At 54.8% G+C, this 17,921-nt stretch overlaps 2 long non-coding RNA genes across 4 annotated transcripts; one reads left to right on the top strand and one right to left on the bottom strand.

Moving 5' to 3' along the window:
- Nucleotides 1–182: 182 nt before the first annotated feature.
- LOC127041995 (uncharacterized) lies at nucleotides 183–15,970 on the top strand. Its single transcript, XR_007771806.1, has 4 exons — nucleotides 183–250; nucleotides 608–652; nucleotides 8,244–8,288; nucleotides 15,854–15,970. It is a non-coding gene; the product is annotated as an uncharacterized LOC127041995 (long non-coding RNA).
- Nucleotides 5,886–14,014, bottom strand: LOC127041994 (uncharacterized). Of its 3 annotated transcripts, none has more exons than XR_007771804.1 (3): nucleotides 13,837–14,014; nucleotides 6,096–6,150; nucleotides 5,886–6,017 (listed from the first exon to the last, which is right to left on the bottom strand). It is a non-coding gene; the product is annotated as an uncharacterized LOC127041994 (long non-coding RNA). The 3 variants fall into 3 exon arrangements; XR_007771805.1 differs by lacking the exon at nucleotides 6,096–6,150 and adding an exon at nucleotides 13,691–13,745; XR_007771803.1 differs by lacking the exons at nucleotides 5,886–6,017; nucleotides 6,096–6,150 and adding exons at nucleotides 13,494–13,612; nucleotides 13,691–13,745.
- Nucleotides 15,971–17,921: the final 1,951 nt, after the last annotated feature.

Raw genomic sequence — 17,921 nt, forward strand, 5'->3', positions numbered from 1 at the left:
GGCTACTTGGCGGGAAAATGCTGCGGGTCTGTTTCTTTAGATAAGAAAAAACAGATAAAAGGAAGGGGGGAAAGAAGGGGGCGCTGGCTCTTGCTTAAAGTCTTGAGACAATAGGATTGGTTCAGGAAAATGAATTCTATGATGCTGTTGTAAAACCACCTCTGATTGGTCCGATCCAAAGGCGGTGATAACAAGCCTGAGAGGGTTTGTACCAGGAAAGCTGCCTCATTCTACAGAAAGACGGGAAAAGGTAACAATTCTCTCTCTTTCTCTTCAATCCTACCCTGTGCTCTCTATCTTTGCTCTTTGCAAAGTGGACTCTCTCTTCGCTTTTCTTGTCTTGTAACCCGCCCTGATTCTGAATGCTTTTTTACCCTGTGCTTACTAAACAGACTGTGCCTGCTTCTCTCTCTGTCTCATTCTGATTCCGCCATGTGCTCTCTATCTTTGCTCTTTTTTCTTAATCTGCAATGATATTGAATAGTTTAAATACTTTTTTACCCCGTGCTTACCAAACAGGCTTTGCCTTTGTCAATTTTCCTTTTAAACTTCGTTTTTTCTTAACCTACATTGGTATTAATTAGTTTTAATGTGTTTTATTTGCTAGGGTTAAACCAAAAAAGCTACCTCGTTTTACAAAAAGACTGCAAAGGTAAACTTTTTTTAAGTTTACCCTAAGCTTTATTGTGTTTTTCTTAGCCACTTTTTTATAAAGTTTTTATGCTGTGCTTACCAAACAGGCTTTGCCTTTGTCAATTTTTTTCAAACCTAGTTTATAAGTATTTCTTTATACTTTTTGGTTATGTGCTTACAAAACAGGTTTTGCTTCAGTTAATTATCCTTTTAAACTTAGTTTTTAATGTTTTTTCTTAACCTACATTGATATTGACTAGTTTCAATACCTTTTAATCCTGTGCTTACCAAACAGGTTTTGCCTTAGAAAATTCCCTTTATAAACCTAGATTACAATATTATTTAACTTTTTTATTAATCCACCCTGATATTTAATACACTTTTTATTCATGTCAATAAAAGGGCCGTGGAAACCTGTCAAAATTGCATGGTGATGAATACGATCGTGCTCATTACTACTCATGGTTCTCCAGGGCCACGGTTGGGGCCCCCAGGGGTTGGGCCCCTGGAGCTACAGTTGGGGCACCCAGGGGTTAGGCCCCTATTGCTGGGGTTGGGTATCCCAGGGGTTGGGCCCCTGGAGCTACGGTTGTAGCCCCCAGGGGCTGGGCCCCTGAAGCTGGGGTTGGGACCCCCAGGGTTGGGCCCCTGGAGCTGGGGTTCGGACCTCGAGGGGCTGGGCCCCTATTGCTTCGGTTGAGGCCCCGAGGGGTTGGGCCCCTGGAGCTATGGTTGGGGCCCCCAGGGTTGGGCCCCTGGAGCTACGGTTGGAGCCTCAGAGGTTGGGCCCATGGAGCTGGGGTTGGAGCCCCGAGGGGTTGGGCCCCTGGAGCTACGGTTGGGGCCCCAGGTGTTGGGCCCCTGGAGCTGGGGTTGGGGCAACCAGGGGCTGGGCCCCTACTGCTGGGGTTGGGGCCCCAGGGGTTGGGCCCCTGGAGCTACGGTTGGGGCCCCCAGGGCTTGGGCCCCTGAAGCTACGGTTGGGGCCCCAGGGGTTGACCCCTGGAACTGGGAATGGGGCACCCAGGGGGTTGGGCCCCGATTGCTGGGGTTGGGCCCCCAGGGGTTGGGCCCCTGGAGCTACGGTTGGGGCCCCCAGGGGTTGGGCCCCTGGTGCTGGGGTTGGGGCAACCAGGGGCTGGGCCCCTACTGCTGGGGTTGGGGCCCCAGGGGTTGGGCCCCTGGAGCTACTGTTGGGGCCCCCAGGGCTTGGGCCCCTGGAGCTACGTTTGCGCCCCATGGGTTGGAACCCTGGAGCTAGGGTTGGGACTCCCTGGGGCTGGGACCCTGGAGCCACGGTTGGGGCCCCCAGGGGTTCGGTCCCTGGAGCTGGGGTCGGGACGAGCTGGGGTTGGGACCCTGGAGCTACGGTTGGGGCCCCCAGGGGTTCGGTCCCTGGAGCTGGGGTTGAGGGCCCCAGGGTTTGGGCCCCTGGAGCTGGGGTTGTGGCCCCAAGGGGCTGGGCCCCTATTGCTAGGGTTGGGGGAAAAGCGGTTGGGCCCCTGGAGCTGGGGTTGAGGGCCCCAGAGTTTGGGCCCCTGGAGCTACGGTTGGACCTCCAGGGGTTGGGCCCCTGGAACTACGGTTGGGGCCCCAAGAGGTTAGGCCCCTGCAGCTACGGTTGGGGCCCCAGGGGTTGGGCCCCTGCCGCTGGGGTTGAGCCCTCAGGGGTTGGGCCCCTGGAACTACGGTTGGGGACCCCACGGTTTGGGCCCCTGGAGCTGGGGTTAGGGCCCCCAGGGGTTGAGTCCCTGGAACTGGGGTTGGGGCCTCGAGGGGCTGGGCCCGTATTGCTCGGGTTGGAGACCCCAGGTGTTGGGCCCCTGGAGCTGGGGTTGGGTCCCCCAGGAGTTGGGCCCCTGGAGCTACGCTTGGGGCCCCAGGGGCTGGATCGCTATTGCTGGGGTTGGGTCCCCCAGGTGTTGGGCCTCTGGAGCTGGGGTTGGGTCCCCCAGGGGTTGGGCCCCTGGAGCTACGGTTGTGGCCCCCAGGGGTTGAGCCCCTGGAGCTGGGAATGGGGCCCCCAGGGGTTGGGTCCCTGGAACTCGGGTTAAGAGCCCCAGGGTTTGGGCCCCTGGAGCGGGGGTTGGGGCCCCCAGGGGCTGGGCCCCTATTCCTGGGGTTGGGGACCCCAGGGGTTGGGCCCCTAGAGCTGGGGTTGGGGCCCCCAGGGGTTGGGCCCCTGGAGCTATGGTTGGGGCTCCCTGGGGTTGGGCCCCTATTGCTGGGGTTGAGCCCCTCAGGAGCTAGGCCCCTATTGGTGGGGGTTTGGCCCCCAGGGCTTGGGCCCCTGAAGCTACGGTTGGGGCCCCCAGGGCTTGGACCCCTGGAGCTGCGGTTGGGGCCCCAGGGGTTGGAACCCTGGAGCTGGGGTTGGGGCTCCCTGGGGTTGGGCCCCTGGAGCTACGGTTGGGGCCCACAGGGGTTGGGCCCCTGGAGCTGGGGTTGTGGCCTCTAGGGGTTGGGCCCCTGGAGCTACGGTTGTGGCACCAGGGATTGGGCCCCTGGAGCTGGGGTTGGGGCCCCCAGGGGTTGTTCCCCTGGAGTTTGGGTTGAGGCCCCCAGGGGTTGGGCCCCTATTGCTGGGGTTGTGGCCCCCAGGGGTTGGGCCCCTGGAGCTACGGTTGGGGCCCCAAGGGGTTTGGCCGCTGGAGTTGGGGTTGGGGGCCCCAGGGGTTGGGCCCCTGGAGCTACGGTTGGGGTCCCCAGGGGTTGGGTCCCTGGAGCTGGGGTTGGACCCCCCAGGGGTTGGACCCCTATTGCTGTGGTTGGGGCCCCCAGGGGTTGGGCCCCTGGAGCTGGGGTTGGGGCCCCCAGGGGCTGGGCCCCTGGAGATACGGTTCGGTCCCCAGGGGCTGGGCCCCTATTTCTGGGGTTCGGGCCCCAAGGGGTTGGGCCCCTGGAGCTACGGTTGGGGCCTAGAAGCGTTGGGCCCCTATTACTGGGGTTGGGGCATCCAGGGGTTGGGCCCCTGGAGCTACAGTTGGGGTCCAGAGGGATTGAGCCCCTGGAGCTGGGGTTGAGGGCCCCAGGGGTTGGGCCCCTGGAGCTATGGTTTGGGCCCCAGGGGCTGGGTCCCTATTGCTGGGGTTGAGCCCTCAGGGGTTGGGCCCCTGGAGATACGGTTGGGGCCCCGAGGGGTTCGGCCCCTGGAGCTGGGGTTTGGGCCCCCAGGGGTTGGGCCCCTGGAGCTACAGTTCGGGCCCCCACGGGTTGGTCCCCTAGAGCTGGGCTTGGGGCCCCCAGGGGTTGGGCCCCTGGACCTGGGCTTTTGGCCTCGAGAGGCTGGGCCACTATTGCTGGGGTTGGGGCCCCGAGGGGTTGCGCCCCTGAAGCTACGGTTGGGGCCCCCAGGGTTGGGCCCTTGGAGCTACAGTTGGGGACCCAGGGGTTGGGCCCCTGAAGCTGGGTTTGGGGCCCCCAGGGTTTGGGCCCCTGGAGCTGGGGTTCGGGCCCCAGGGGCTGGGCCCTTATTGCTGGGGTTGGGGCCCGTAGGTGTTGGGCCCTTGAAACTGGGGTTGGGGCCCCCAGGGGTTGGGCTCCAGGAGCTATGGTTTGGGCCCCGAGGGGTTGGGCCGCTGGAGCTATGGTTGGGGCCCCCAGGGTTTGGGCCCCTGGAGCTGGGGTGGGGGCCCCCAGGGGCTGGGTCCCTGGAGATACGGTTGGGGCCCCAGGGGCTGGGCCCCTATTTCTGGGGTTGGGGACCCGAGGGGTTGGACCCCTGGAGCTACGGTTGGGGCCCGCAAGCGTTGGGCCCCTATTACTGGGGTTGGGGCCCCGAGGGGTTGGGCCCCTGGAGCTACGGTTGTTATCCCGAGGGGTTCGGCCCCTGGAGTTGGGGTTGAGGGCCCCAGGGGTTGGGCCCCTGAAGCTACGGTTGGGGCCCTCAGGGCATGGGCCCCTGGAGCTATGGTTGGGGCCCCAGGGGTTGGACCTCTGGAGCTGGGGTTGGGACTCTCAGGGGTTGGGACCCTGGAGCTAACGTTGGGGGCCCCCAGGGTTTTGGGCCCCTGGAGCTGGGGGTTGGGGGCCCCCAGGGGTTGGGCCCCTGGAGCTATGGTTGGGGCCCCCAGGGGTTGGGCCCCTGGAGCTACGGTTGAGGCCCCAGGGGTTGGCTCCCTATTGCTGGGGTTGGGGCCCCAGGGGTTGGGCCCATAGAGCTACGGTTTGGGCCCCCAGGGGTTGGGCCCCTACTGCTTGGGTTGGGTCCCAGAGTTATTGCGCCCCTGGAGCTATGTTTGGGGCCCCCAGGGGTTGGGCCCCTGGAGCTGCAGTTGGGGCCCCAGGGGTTGGGCCCCTGGAGCTGGGGTTGGGGCCCCCACGGCTTAGGCCCCTGGAGCTGGGGTCAGGACCCACTCGGGTGGGGCCCCTGGAGCTGGGGGTCAGGGCACCCACGAGTTTGGCCCTTGAGGTTGGGGTCAGGGCCCCCACGAGTTCGGTGCCTGGAGCTGGGGTCAGGGCCCGCACTGGTGGGGCCTCTGGAGCTGGGGTCAGTGCCCCCACGGGTGGGGCCCCTGGAACTGGCGTCAGGGGCCCCCACGGGTTGAGTTCTTGAGGGTGGCGTCAGGACCCCATGAGTTCGGCGCCTGGAGCTGGGGTCAAGGCCCCCACTGGTTTGGCCTCTGGAGCTGGGGTCATGGCCCACACGGGTTGGGCCCGGGGAGTTGGGGTGAGGGTTCGCACAGGTTGGGCCCTGGAGCTGGGAGGTAAAGGTCTGTTGAAAACTAGGGGCTTTAACTACTCTTCTTCGCTTACCATGGTTCCTGGAAGTTGTAGAGGTAGCTTTGGGTCGTTCAAAAGCGGGGGGTCTGAGCCCCTTTCCCCCCTCCCTGAAAACGAATGCTGTTTTAGGGGTAGACTTTTTGGCCTTTTTTAGTGCCGGCTGGTTTTGTGCAATAAGGGATTTGGATGCGCAGGGCTGTTCAAAATCGCTGTGCTTAATACGCTTGCTTCCAACTGCAGCTGCCCCAAAGGAAATTTCTTGGCGTCTTTAAGCGCGCTCCGCTCCAACATTTCTTATTGAAGAATAACGCTTGATGAGTCTGCCGAGATACATAAACAGAAAGTAAAAAAAAGCCGTGCTAAAAAACAAACAACAACAAAGCTGTTCCTCAAATATATATATTTTAAAAACGTTTTAGCAATAAGGGGGCTAAAATCCGCGTTTAAATACAATGTACAAAATAAAGCGCTCTTATTGTTTACACCACGCTGGGGCGGTACAACGGCACAGTAAAAGCGTTAAGGGTTTTCAAGCCCCTAAAATGCACACTATTTCCAACATCAGATTTTTTTATTTTAAAAAACACATATTTAAAAAACAGTTCACACCTTCTTCTGGAATTTCAGGAAAACTATTGGGTGGTTTTGACTTCCATCTTGTTCTAAATTAAAAAAATAAAATTTTTTAAAACATTTTATCTTAAAAATAAATTAATTGTGTAGCATATTAATTACCTTACCAAAGTTTAAAGCTTGTAGCGCGGCATCTGGAATGTCAAGAAAAAAGGCCGCGTCCTATTTAAAAGAAAAAATATTGCCTTTTAACTAAGCATAAAACTGGTGTAATACCTTGGCGACCCACACAAATTAAAGTAAGGTTTCGTACCATGTTGTTGCTCCCCATAACGGTAAAAGTCTTGTATTAGCAATATTTCTTTAACAGGCTTGTTCAGTTTTTGTTCCTCTATTTATAGGTTTAAACCTGTTTTTAAAAAAAGGTTTTGCCCTCCACCCCCCAAAATTAATATTTAAAAAGGCGTTTCTTTAAAAAAACAGGGTGTGTAAAGGGCACTTTTCTAGGAAAAAAGGCGGGTGTGGGTTGGGGAGTGCCTATATACTTTAGCTTTAATGGCTAAAAATGTTATTTTTTATAGTAAATGTGTTTAAACAGTTAATAAAAAGCCTTTTTTAATGGTAATGTACCCATTTACACCCTTTTAAACAAAAACTTCTTAAAAACTGCAACCTGTATTTCTTTAATTTGTTTTATGGCCTAAAACAAAACTGCTAATTTAAAAATAAACCACGTTAAACTTTTACACAACTTATTTTTCATTGTTAGTAAGTTAAAAAAATTAGGTATTACTTTAAAAACACATTTTAAAACAGTATTTAGCTTTTGTTACAGGGTAAAAAAAGCCGAAGGCTCTGGCTGTTTAGCTAAGAGCGGAGGGGGAGTTGTCTTAGTTAGTTTTTTAAAAAACGCGGGAAGGTTTTTGGCTACACACCTTAGCTTTTAAACTTTAATGGTTAAAATCTTAGTTTTGATAGTAAATTAGTATGCTTTTTAATACTGTTTTTGGCGTTCTTTTGCTTTAAAAGAAGACCTTGTTATGTTTTGTTCTTTTATTTTTAATTTACTGACTTACAGAGGCTGTTTTTGCTAACAGCTGCTGCAAAAGCCTGCTGTTTTTACTAAAAAATGGCCCGGGTTAGCCTACAATTAAAAAAAAACAACCTTTTTTTGTTACGACACATTAGTTTTATAACCCTAAACTGTTTTTGCACACTTACATGTTATTAAAACACCTATGCCTAAATAAAGACAATGGGTCTTCAGGTTTCCTTTTCACCTTTATTTGTTAAAAAGTGGGGAAAAAAGCAATCTTCTCTCTAATCCGCAGGTTTACTAAATATGGGGACTATAAACCGCCTGTTACTAAAAAAAAATCTAGGGTGCTTCTGCATAATTTTTTATTACAACACATACAAAAGGGTTGTGTCTTAGGTTTGTCTTTTCGAGTCATTATCCCTTTGCAAAACTTAATGTAACTGTAACTTGTGTTTGTTAAAAAGTTTGGGAAAGAAGTAGCCTTTTTATCTCTGACCCACTGCTCACAGAGGCTTCTTTGCTAACAGGTGCTTTGCCCGACTTTCACATTGTTTTTACTAAAAAAAAACCAAAAAAAACCTGTTAGTTTAAAACCTAGGGAAAAACTTTAAAAATGGTGTATTACAAAAAGCTTGTGGTTTTAACTTTTATAAAAACATCTTTGTAAAAGGGCTACTTGGCGGGAAAATGCTGCGGGTCTGTTTCTTTAGATAAGAAAAAACAGATAAAAGGAAGGGGGGAAAGAAGGGGGCGCTGGCTCTTGCTTAAAGTCTTGAGACAATAGGATTGGTTCAGGAAAATGAATTCTATGATGCTGTTGTAAAACCACCTCTGATTGGTCCGATCCAAAGGCGGTGATAACAAGCCTGAGAGGGTTTGTACCAGGAAAGCTGCCTCATTCTACAGAAAGACGGGAAAAGGTAACAATTCTCTCTCTTTCTTTTCAATCCTACCCTGTGCTCTCTATCTTTGCTCTTTGCAAAGTGGACTCTCTCTTCGCTTTTCTTGTCTTGTAACCCGCCCTGATTCTGAATGCTTTTTTACCCTGTGCTTACTAAACAGACTGTGCCTGCTTCTCTCTCTGTCTCATTCTGATTCCGCCATGTGCTCTCTATCTTTGCTCTTTTTCTTAATCTGCAATGATATTGAATAGTTTAAATACTTTTTTACCCCGTGCTTACCAAACAGGCTTTGCCTTTGTCAATTTTCCTTTTAAACTTCGTTTTTTCTTAACCTACATTGGTATTAATTAGTTTTAATGTGTTTTATTTGCTAGGGTTAAACCAAAAAAGCTACCTCGTTTTACAAAAAGACTGCAAAGGTAAACTTTTTTTAAGTTTACCCTAAGCTTTATTGTGTTTTTCTTAGCCACTTTTTTATAAAGTTTTTATGCTGTGCTTACCAAACAGGCTTTGCCTTTGTCAATTTTTTTCAAACCTAGTTTATAAGTATTTCTTTATACTTTTTGGTTATGTGCTTACAAAACAGGTTTTGCTTCAGTTAATTATCCTTTTAAACTTAGTTTTTAATGTTTTTTCTTAACCTACATTGATATTGACTAGTTTCAATACCTTTTAATCCTGTGCTTACCAAACAGGTTTTGCCTTAGAAAATTCCCTTTATAAACCTAGATTACAATATTATTTAACTTTTTTATTAATCCACCCTGATATTTAATACACTTTTTATTCATGTCAATAAAAGGGCCGTGGAAACCTGTCAAAATTGCATGGTGATGAATACGATCGTGCTCATTACTACTCATGGTTCTCCAGGGCCACGGTTGGGGCCCCCAGGGGTTGGGCCCCTGGAGCTACAGTTGGGGCACCCAGGGGTTAGGCCCCTATTGCTGGGGTTGGGTATCCCAGGGGTTGGGCCCCTGGAGCTACGGTTGTAGCCCCCAGGGGCTGGGCCCCTGAAGCTGGGGTTGGGACCCCCAGGGTTGGGCCCCTGGAGCTGGGGTTCGGACCTCGAGGGGCTGGGCCCCTATTGCTTCGGTTGAGGCCCCGAGGGGTTGGGCCCCTGGAGCTATGGTTGGGGCCCCCAGGGTTGGGCCCCTGGAGCTACGGTTGGAGCCTCAGAGGTTGGGCCCATGGAGCTGGGGTTGGAGCCCCGAGGGGTTGGGCCCCTGGAGCTACGGTTGGGGCCCCAGGTGTTGGGCCCCTGGAGCTGGGGTTGGGGCAACCAGGGGCTGGGCCCCTACTGCTGGGGTTGGGGCCCCAGGGGTTGGGCCCCTGGAGCTACGGTTGGGGCCCCCAGGGCTTGGGCCCCTGAAGCTACGGTTGGGGCCCCAGGGGTTGACCCCTGGAACTGGGAATGGGGCACCCAGGGGTTGGGCCCCGATTGCTGGGGTTGGGCCCCCAGGGGTTGGGCCCCTGGAGCTACGGTTGGGGCCCCCAGGGGTTGGGCCCCTGGAGCTGGGGTTGGGGCAACCAGGGGCTGGGCCCCTACTGCTGGGGTTGGGGCCCCAGGGGTTGGGCCCCTGGAGCTACTGTTGGGGCCCCCAGGGCTTGGGCCCCTGGAGCTACGTTTGCGCCCCATGGGTTGGAACCCTGGAGCTAGGGTTGGGACTCCCTGGGGCTGGGACCCTGGAGCCACGGTTGGGGCCCCCAGGGGTTCGGTCCCTGGAGCTGGGGTCGGGACGAGCTGGGGTTGGGACCCTGGAGCTACGGTTGGGGCCCCCAGGGGTTCGGTCCCTGGAGCTGGGGTTGAGGGCCCCAGGGTTTGGGCCCCTGGAGCTGGGGTTGTGGCCCCAAGGGGCTGGGCCCCTATTGCTAGGGTTGGGGGAAAAGCGGTTGGGCCCCTGGAGCTGGGGTTGAGGGCCCCAGAGTTTGGGCCCCTGGAGCTACGGTTGGACCTCCAGGGGTTGGGCCCCTGGAACTACGGTTGGGGCCCCAAGAGGTTAGGCCCCTGCAGCTACGGTTGGGGCCCCAGGGGTTGGGCCCCTGCCGCTGGGGTTGAGCCCTCAGGGGTTGGGCCCCTGGAGCTACGGTTGGGGACCCCACGGTTTGGGCCCCTGGAGCTGGGGTTAGGGCCCCCAGGGGTTGAGTCCCTGGAACTGGGGTTGGGGCCTCGAGGGGCTGGGCCCGTATTGCTCGGGTTGGAGACCCCAGGTGTTGGGCCCCTGGAGCTGGGGTTGGGTCCCCCAGGAGTTGGGCCCCTGGAGCTACGCTTGGGGCCCCAGGGGCTGGATCGCTATTGCTGGGGTTGGGTCCCCCAGGTGTTGGGCCTCTGGAGCTGGGGTTGGGTCCCCCAGGGGTTGGGCCCCTGGAGCTACGGTTGTGGCCCCCAGGGGTTGAGCCCCTGGAGCTGGGAATGGGGCACCCAGGGGTTGGGTCCCTGGAACTCGGGTTAAGAGCCCCAGGGTTTGGGCCCCTGGAGCGGGGGTTGGGGCCCCCAGGGGCTGGGCCCCTATTCCTGGGGTTGGGGCCCCCAGGGGTTTGGCCCCTGGAGTTGGGGTTGGGACCCCAGGGGTTGGGCCCCTGGAGCTATGGTTGGGGCTCCCTGGGGTTGGGCCCCTATTGCTGGGGTTGAGCCCCTCAGGAGCTAGGCCCCTATTGGTGGGGGTTTGGCCCCCAGGGCTTGGGCCCCTGAAGCTACGGTTGGGGCCCCCCAGGGCTTGGACCCCTGGAGCTGGGGTTGGGGCCCCCAGGGGTTGGGCCCCTGGAGCTACGGTTGGGGCCCACAGGGGTTGGGCCCCTGGAGCTGGGGTTGGGGCCCCCAGGGGTTGGGCCCCTGGAGCTACGGTTGTGGCACCAGGGATTGGGCCCCTGGAGCTGGGGTTGGGGCCCCCAGGGGTTGTTCCCCTGGAGTTTGGGTTGAGGCCCCCAGGGGTTGGGCCCCTATTGCTGGGGTTGTGGCCCCCAGGGGTTGGGCCCCTGGAGCTACGGTTGGGGCCCCAAGGGGTTTGGCCGCTGGAGTTGGGGTTGGGGGCCCCAGGGGTTGGGCCCCTGGAGCTACGGTTGGGGTCCCCAGGGGTTGGGCCCCTGGAGCTGGGGTTATGCCCCCCAGGGGTTGGACCCCTATTGCTGTGGTTGGGGGCCCCCAGGGGTTGGGCCCCTGGAGCTGGGGTTGGGGCCCCCAGGGGCTGGGCCCCTGGAGATACGGTTCGGTCCCCAGGGGCTGGGCCCCTATTTCTGGGGTTCGGGCCCCAAGGGGTTGGGCCCCTGGAGCTACGGTTGGGGCCTAGAAGCGTTGGGCCCCTATTACTGGGGTTGGGGCATCCAGGGGTTGGGCCCCTGGAGCTACAGTTGGGGTCCAGAGGGATTGAGCCCCTGGAGCTGGGGTTGAGGGCCCCAGGGGTTGGGCCCCTGGAGCTATGGTTTGGGCCCCAGGGGCTGGGTCCCTATTGCTGGGGTTGAGCCCTCAGGGGTTGGGCCCCTGGAGATACGGTTGGGGCCCCGAGGGGTTGGGCCCCTGGAGCTGGGGTTTGGGCCCCCAGGGGTTGGGCCCCTGGAGCTACGGTTCGGGCCTCGACGGGTTGGTCCCCTAGAGCTGGGCTTGGGGCCCCCAGGGGTTGGGCCCCTGGACCTGGGCTTTTGGCCTCGAGAGGCTGGGCCACTATTGCTGGGGTTGGGGCCCCGAGGGGTTGCGACCCTGAAGCTACAGTTGGGGCCCCCAGGGTTGGGCCCTTGGAGCTACGGTTGGGGATCCAGGGGTTGGGCCCCTGGAGCTGGGCTTCGGGCCCCCAGGGTTTGGGCCCCTGGAGCTGGGGTTCGGGCCCCAGGGGCTGGGCCCTTATTGCTGGGGTTGGGGCCCGTAGGTGTTGGGCCCTTGAAACTGGGGTTGAGGCCCCCAGGGGTTGGGCTCCTGGAGCTATGGTTTGGGCCCCCAGGGGTTGGGCCGCTGGAGCTACGGTTGGGGCCCCCAGGGTTTGGGCCCCTGGAGCTGGGGTTGGGGCCCCCAGGGGCTGGGCCCCTGGAGATACGGTTGGGGCCCCAGGGGCTGGGCCCCTATTTCTGGGGTTGGGGACCCGAGGGGTTGGACCCCTGGAGCTACGGTTGGGGCCCGCAAGCGTTGGGCCCCTATTACTGGGGTTGGGGCCCCGAGGGGTTGGGCCCCTGGAGCTACGGTTGTTATCCCGAGGGGTTCGGCCCCTGGAGTTGGGGTTGAGGGCCCCAGGGGTTGGGCCCCTGAAGCTACGGTTGGGGCCCTCAGGGCATGGGCCCCTGGAGCTATGGTTGGGGCCCCAGGGGTTGGACCTCTGGAGCTGGGGTTGGGACTCTCAGGGGTTGGGACCCTGGAGCTAACGTTGGGGCCCCCAGGGTTTGGGCCCCTGGAGCTGGGGTTGGGGCCCCCAGGGGTTGGTCCCCTGGAGCTATGGTTGGGGCCCCCAGGGGTTGGGCCCCTGGAGCTACGGTTGAGGCCCCAGGGGTTGGCTCCCTATTGCTGGGGTTGGGGCCCCAGGGGTTGGGCCCATAGAGCTACGGTTTGGGCCCCCAGGGGTTGGGCCCCTACTGCTTGGGTTGGGTCCCAGAGTTATTGCGCCCCTGGAGCTATGTTTGGGGCCCCCAGGGGTTGGGCCCCTGGAGCTGCAGTTGGGGCCCCAGGGGTTGGGCCCCTGGAGCTGGGGTTGGGGCCCCCACGGCTTAGGCCCCTGGAGCTGGGGTCAGGACCCACTCGGGTGGGGCCCCTGGAGCTGGGGTCAGGGCACCCACGAGTTTGGCCCTTGAGGTTGGGGTCAGGGCCCCCACGAGTTCGGTGCCTGGAGCTGGGGTCAGGGCCCGCACTGGTGGGGCCTCTGGAGCTGGGGTCAGTGCCCCCACGGGTGGGGCCCCTGGAACTGGCGTCAGGGCCCCCACGGGTTGAGTTCTTGAGGGTGGCGTCAGGACCCCATGAGTTCGGCGCCTGGAGCTGGGGTCAAGGCCCCCACTGGTTTGGCCTCTGGAGCTGGGGTCATGGCCCACACGGGTTGGGCCCGGGGAGTTGGGGTGAGGGTTCGCACAGGTTGGGCCCTGGAGCTGGGAGGTAAAGGTCTGTTGAAAACTAGGGGCTTTAACTACTCTTCTTCGCTTACCATGGTTCCTGGAAGTTGTAGAGGTAGCTTTGGGTCGTTCAAAAGCGGGGGGTCTGAGCCCCTTTCCCCCCTCCCTGAAAACGAATGCTGTTTTAGGGGTAGACTTTTTGGCCTTTTTTAGTGCCGGCTGGTTTTGTGCAATAAGGGATTTGGATGCGCAGGGCTGTTCAAAATCGCTGTGCTTAATACGCTTGCTTCCAACTGCAGCTGCCCCAAAGGAAATTTCTTGGCGTCTTTAAGCGCGCTCCGCTCCAACATTTCTTATTGAAGAATAACGCTTGATGAGTCTGCCGAGATACATAAACAGAAAGTAAAAAAAAAGCCGTGCTAAAAAACAAACAACAACAAAGCTGTTCCTCAAATATATATATTTTAAAAACGTTTTAGCAATAAGGGGGCTAAAATCCGCGTTTAAATACAATGTACAAAATAAAGCGCTCTTATTGTTTACACCACGCTGGGGCGGTACAACGGCACAGTAAAAGCGTTAAGGGTTTTCAAGCCCCTAAAATGCACACTATTTCCAACATCAGATTTTTTATTTTAAAAAACACATATTTAAAAAACAGTTCACACCTTCTTCTGGAATTTCAGGAAAACTATTGGGTGGTTTTGACTTCCATCTTGTTCTAAATTAAAAAAATAAAATTTTTTAAAACATTTTATCTTAAAAATAAATTAATTGTGTAGCATATTAATTACCTTACCAAAGTTTAAAGCTTGTAGCGCGGCATCTGGAATGTCAAGAAAAAAGGCCGCGTCCTATTTAAAAGAAAAAATATTGCCTTTTAACTAAGCATAAAACTGGTGTAATACCTTGGCGACCCACACAAATTAAAGTAAGGTTTCGTACCATGTTGTTGCTCCCCATAACGGTAAAAGTCTTGTATTAGCAATATTTCTTTAACAGGCTTGTTCAGTTTTTTGTTCCTCTATTTATAGGTTTAAACCTGTTTTTAAAAAAAGGTTTTGCCCTCCACCCCCCAAAATTAATATTTAAAAAGGCGTTTCTTTAAAAAAACAGGGTGTGTAAAGGGCACTTTTCTAGGAAAAAAGGCGGGTGTGGCTTGGGGAGTGCCTATATACTTTAGCTTTAATGGCTAAAAATGTTATTTTTTTATAGTAAATGTGTTTAAACAGTTAATAAAAAGCGTTTGTAAATGGTAATGTACCCATTTACACCCTTGTAACCAAAAACTTTTTAAAAACTGCAACCTGTATTTCTTTAATTTGTCTTATGGCCTTAGTTTCTAAAACAAAACTGCTAATTTAAAAATAAACCACGTTAAACTTTTACACAACTTATTTTTCATTGTTAGTAAGTTAAAAAAATTAGGTATTACTTTAAAAACACATTTTAAAACAGTATTTAGCTTTTGTTACAGGGTAAAAAAAAGCCGAAGGCTCTGGCTGTTTAGCTAAGAGCGGAGGGGGAGTTGTCTTAGTTAGTTTTTTAAAAAAACGCGGGAAGGTTTTTGGCTACACACCTTAGCTTTTAAACTTTAATGGTTAAAATCTTAGTTTTGATAGTAAATTAGTATGCTTTTTAATACTGTTTTTGGCGTTCTTTTGCTTTAAAAGAAGACCTTGTTATGTTTTGTTCTTTTTATTTTTAATTTACTGACTTACAGAGGCTGTTTTTTGCTAACAGCTGCTGCAAAAGCCTGCTGTTTTTACTAAAAAATGGCCCGGGTTAGCCTACAATTAAAAAAAAACAACCTTTTTTTGTTACGACACATTAGTTTTATAACCCTAAACTGTTTTTGCACACTTACATGTTATTAAAACACCTATGCCTAAATAAAGACAATGGGTCTTCAGGTTTCCTTTTCACCTTTATTTGTTAAAAAGTGGGGAAAAAAGCAATCTTCTCTCTAATCCGCAGGTTTACTAAATATGGGGACTATAAACCGCCTGTTACTAAAAAAAAATCTAGGGTGCTTCTGCATAATTTTTTATTACAACACATACAAAAGGGTTGTGTCTTAGGTTTGTCTTTTCGAGTCATTATCCCTTTGCAAAACTTAATGTAACTGTAACTTGTGTTTGTTAAAAAGTTTGGGAAAGAAGTAGCCTTTTTATCTCTGACCCACTGCTCACAGAGGCTTCTTTGCTAACAGGTGCTTTGCCCGACTTTCACATTGTTTTTACTAAAAAAAAACCAAAAAAAACCTGTTAGTTTAAAACCTAGGGAAAAACTTTAAAAATGGTGTATTACAAAAAGCTTGTGGTTTTAACTTTTATAAAAACATCTTTGTAAAAGGGCTACTTGGCGGGAAAATGCTGCGGGTCTGTTTCTTTAGATAAGAAAAAACAGATAAAAGGAAGGGGGGAAAGAAGGGGGCGCTGGCTCTTGCTTAAAGTCTTGAGACAATAGGATTGGTTCAGGAAAATGAATTCTATGATGCTGTTGTAAAACCACCTCTGATTGGTCCGATCCAAAGGCGGTGATAACAAGCCTGAGAGGGTTTGTACCAGGAAAGCTGCCTCATTCTACAGAAAGACGGGAAAAGGTAACAATTCTCTCTCTTTCTCTTCAATCCTACCCTGTGCTCTCTATCTTTGCTCTTTGCAAAGTGGACTCTCTCTTCGCTTTTCTTGTCTTGTAACCCGCCCTGATTCTGAATGCTTTTTTACCCTGTGCTTACTAAACAGACTGTGCCTGCTTCTCTCTCTGTCTCATTCTGATTCCGCCATGTGCTCTCTATCTTTGCTCTTTTTTCTTAATCTGCAATGATATTGAATAGTTTAAATACTTTTTTACCCCGTGCTTACCAAACAGGCTTTGCCTTTGTCAATTTTCCTTTTAAACTTCGTTTTTTCTTAACCTACATTGGTATTAATTAGTTTTAATGTGTTTTATTTGCTAGGGTTAAACCAAAAAAGCTACCTCGTTTTACAAAAAGACTGCAAAGGTAAACTTTTTTTAAGTTTACCCTAAGCTTTATTGTGTTTTTCTTAGCCACTTTTTTATAAAGTTTTTATGCTGTGCTTACCAAACAGGCTTTGCCTTTGTCAATTTTTTTCAAACCTAGTTTATAAGTATTTCTTTATACTTTTTGGTTATGTGCTTACAAAACAGGTTTTGCTTCAGTTAATTATCCTTTTAAACTTAGTTTTTAATGTTTTTTCTTAACCTACATTGATATTGACTAGTTTCAATACCTTTTAATCCTGTGCTTACCAAACAGGTTTTGCCTTAGAAAATTCCCTTTATAAACCTAGATTACAATATTATTTAACTTTTTTATTAATCCACCCTGATATTTAATACACTTTTTATTCATGTCAATAAAAGGGCCGTGGAAACCTGTCAAAATTGCATGGTGATGAATACGATCGTGCTCATTACTACTCATGGTTCTCCAGGGCCACGGTTGGGGCCCCCAGGGGTTGGGCCCCTGGAGCTACAGTTGGGGCACCCAGGGGTTAGGCCCCTATTGCTGGGGTTGGGTATCCCAGGGGTTGGGCCCCTGGAGCTACGGTTGTAGCCCCCAGGGGCTGGGCCCCTGAAGCTGGGGTTGGGACCCCCAGGGTTGGGCCCCTGGAGCTGGGGTTCGGACCTCGAGGGGCTGGGCCCCTATTGCTTCGGTTGAGGCCCCGAGGGGTTGGGCCCCTGGAGCTATGGTTGGGGCCCCCAGGGTTGGGCCCCTGGAGCTACGGTTGGAGCCTCAGAGGTTGGGCCCATGGAGCTGGGGTTGGAGCCCCGAGGGGTTGGGCCCCTGGAGCTACGGTTGGGGCCCCAGGTGTTGGGCCCCTGGAGCTGGGGTTGGGGCAACCAGGGGCTGGGCCCCTACTGCTGGGGTTGGGGCCCCAGGGGTTGGGCCCCTGGAGCTACGGTTGGGGCCCCCAGGGCTTGGGCCCCTGAAGCTACGGTTGGGGCCCCAGGGGTTGACCCCTGGAACTGGGAATGGGGCACCCAGGGGTTGGGCCCCGATTGCTGGGGTTGGGCCCCCAGGGGTTGGGCCCCTGGAGCTACGGTTGGGGCCCCCAGGGGTTGGGCCCCTGGAGCTGGGGTTGGGGCAACCAGGGGCTGGGCCCCTACTGCTGGGGTTGGGGCCCCAGGGGTTGGGCCCCTGGAGCTACTGTTGGGGCCCCCAGGGCTTGGGCCCCTGGAGCTACGTTTGCGCCCCATGGGTTGGAACCCTGGAGCTAGGGTTGGGACTCCCTGGGGCTGGGACCCTGGAGCCACGGTTGGGGCCCCCAGGGGTTCGGTCCCTGGAGCTGGGGTCGGGACGAGCTGGGGTTGGGACCCTGGAGCTACGGTTGGGGCCCCCAGGGGTTCGGTCCCTGGAGCTGGGGTTGAGGGCCCCAGGGTTTGGGCCCCTGGAGCTGGGGTTGTGGCCCCAAGGGGCTGGGCCCCTATTGCTAGGGTTGGGGGAAAAGCGGTTGGGCCCCTGGAGCTGGGGTTGAGGGCCCCAGAGTTTGGGCCCCTGGAGCTACGGTTGGACCTCCAGGGGTTGGGCCCCTGGAACTACGGTTGGGGCCCCAAGAGGTTAGGCCCCTGCAGCTACGGTTGGGGCCCCAGGGGTTGGGCCCCTGCCGCTGGGGTTGAGCCCTCAGGGGTTGGGCCCCTGGAACTACGGTTGGGGACCCCACGGTTTGGGCCCCTGGAGCTGGGGTTAGGGCCCCCAGGGGTTGAGTCCCTGGAACTGGGGTTGGGGCCTCGAGGGGCTGGGCCCGTATTGCTCGGGTTGGAGACCCCAGGTGTTGGGCCCCTGGAGCTGGGGTTGGGTCCCCCAGGAGTTGGGCCCCTGGAGCTACGCTTGGGGCCCCAGGGGCTGGATCGCTATTGCTGGGGTTGGGTCCCCCAGGTGTTGGGCCTCTGGAGCTGGGGTTGGGTCCCCCAGGGGTTGGGCCCCTGGAGCTACGGTTGTGGCCCCCAGGGGTTGAGCCCCTGGAGCTGGGAATGGGGCACCCAGGGGTTGGGTCCCTGGA

The sequence above is a fragment of the Gopherus flavomarginatus genome, unplaced genomic scaffold, assembly GCF_025201925.1.
Source record: "Gopherus flavomarginatus isolate rGopFla2 unplaced genomic scaffold, rGopFla2.mat.asm mat_scaffold_143_arrow_ctg1, whole genome shotgun sequence".
In the NCBI taxonomy this organism is placed as follows: Eukaryota; Metazoa; Chordata; order Testudines; family Testudinidae; genus Gopherus; species Gopherus flavomarginatus.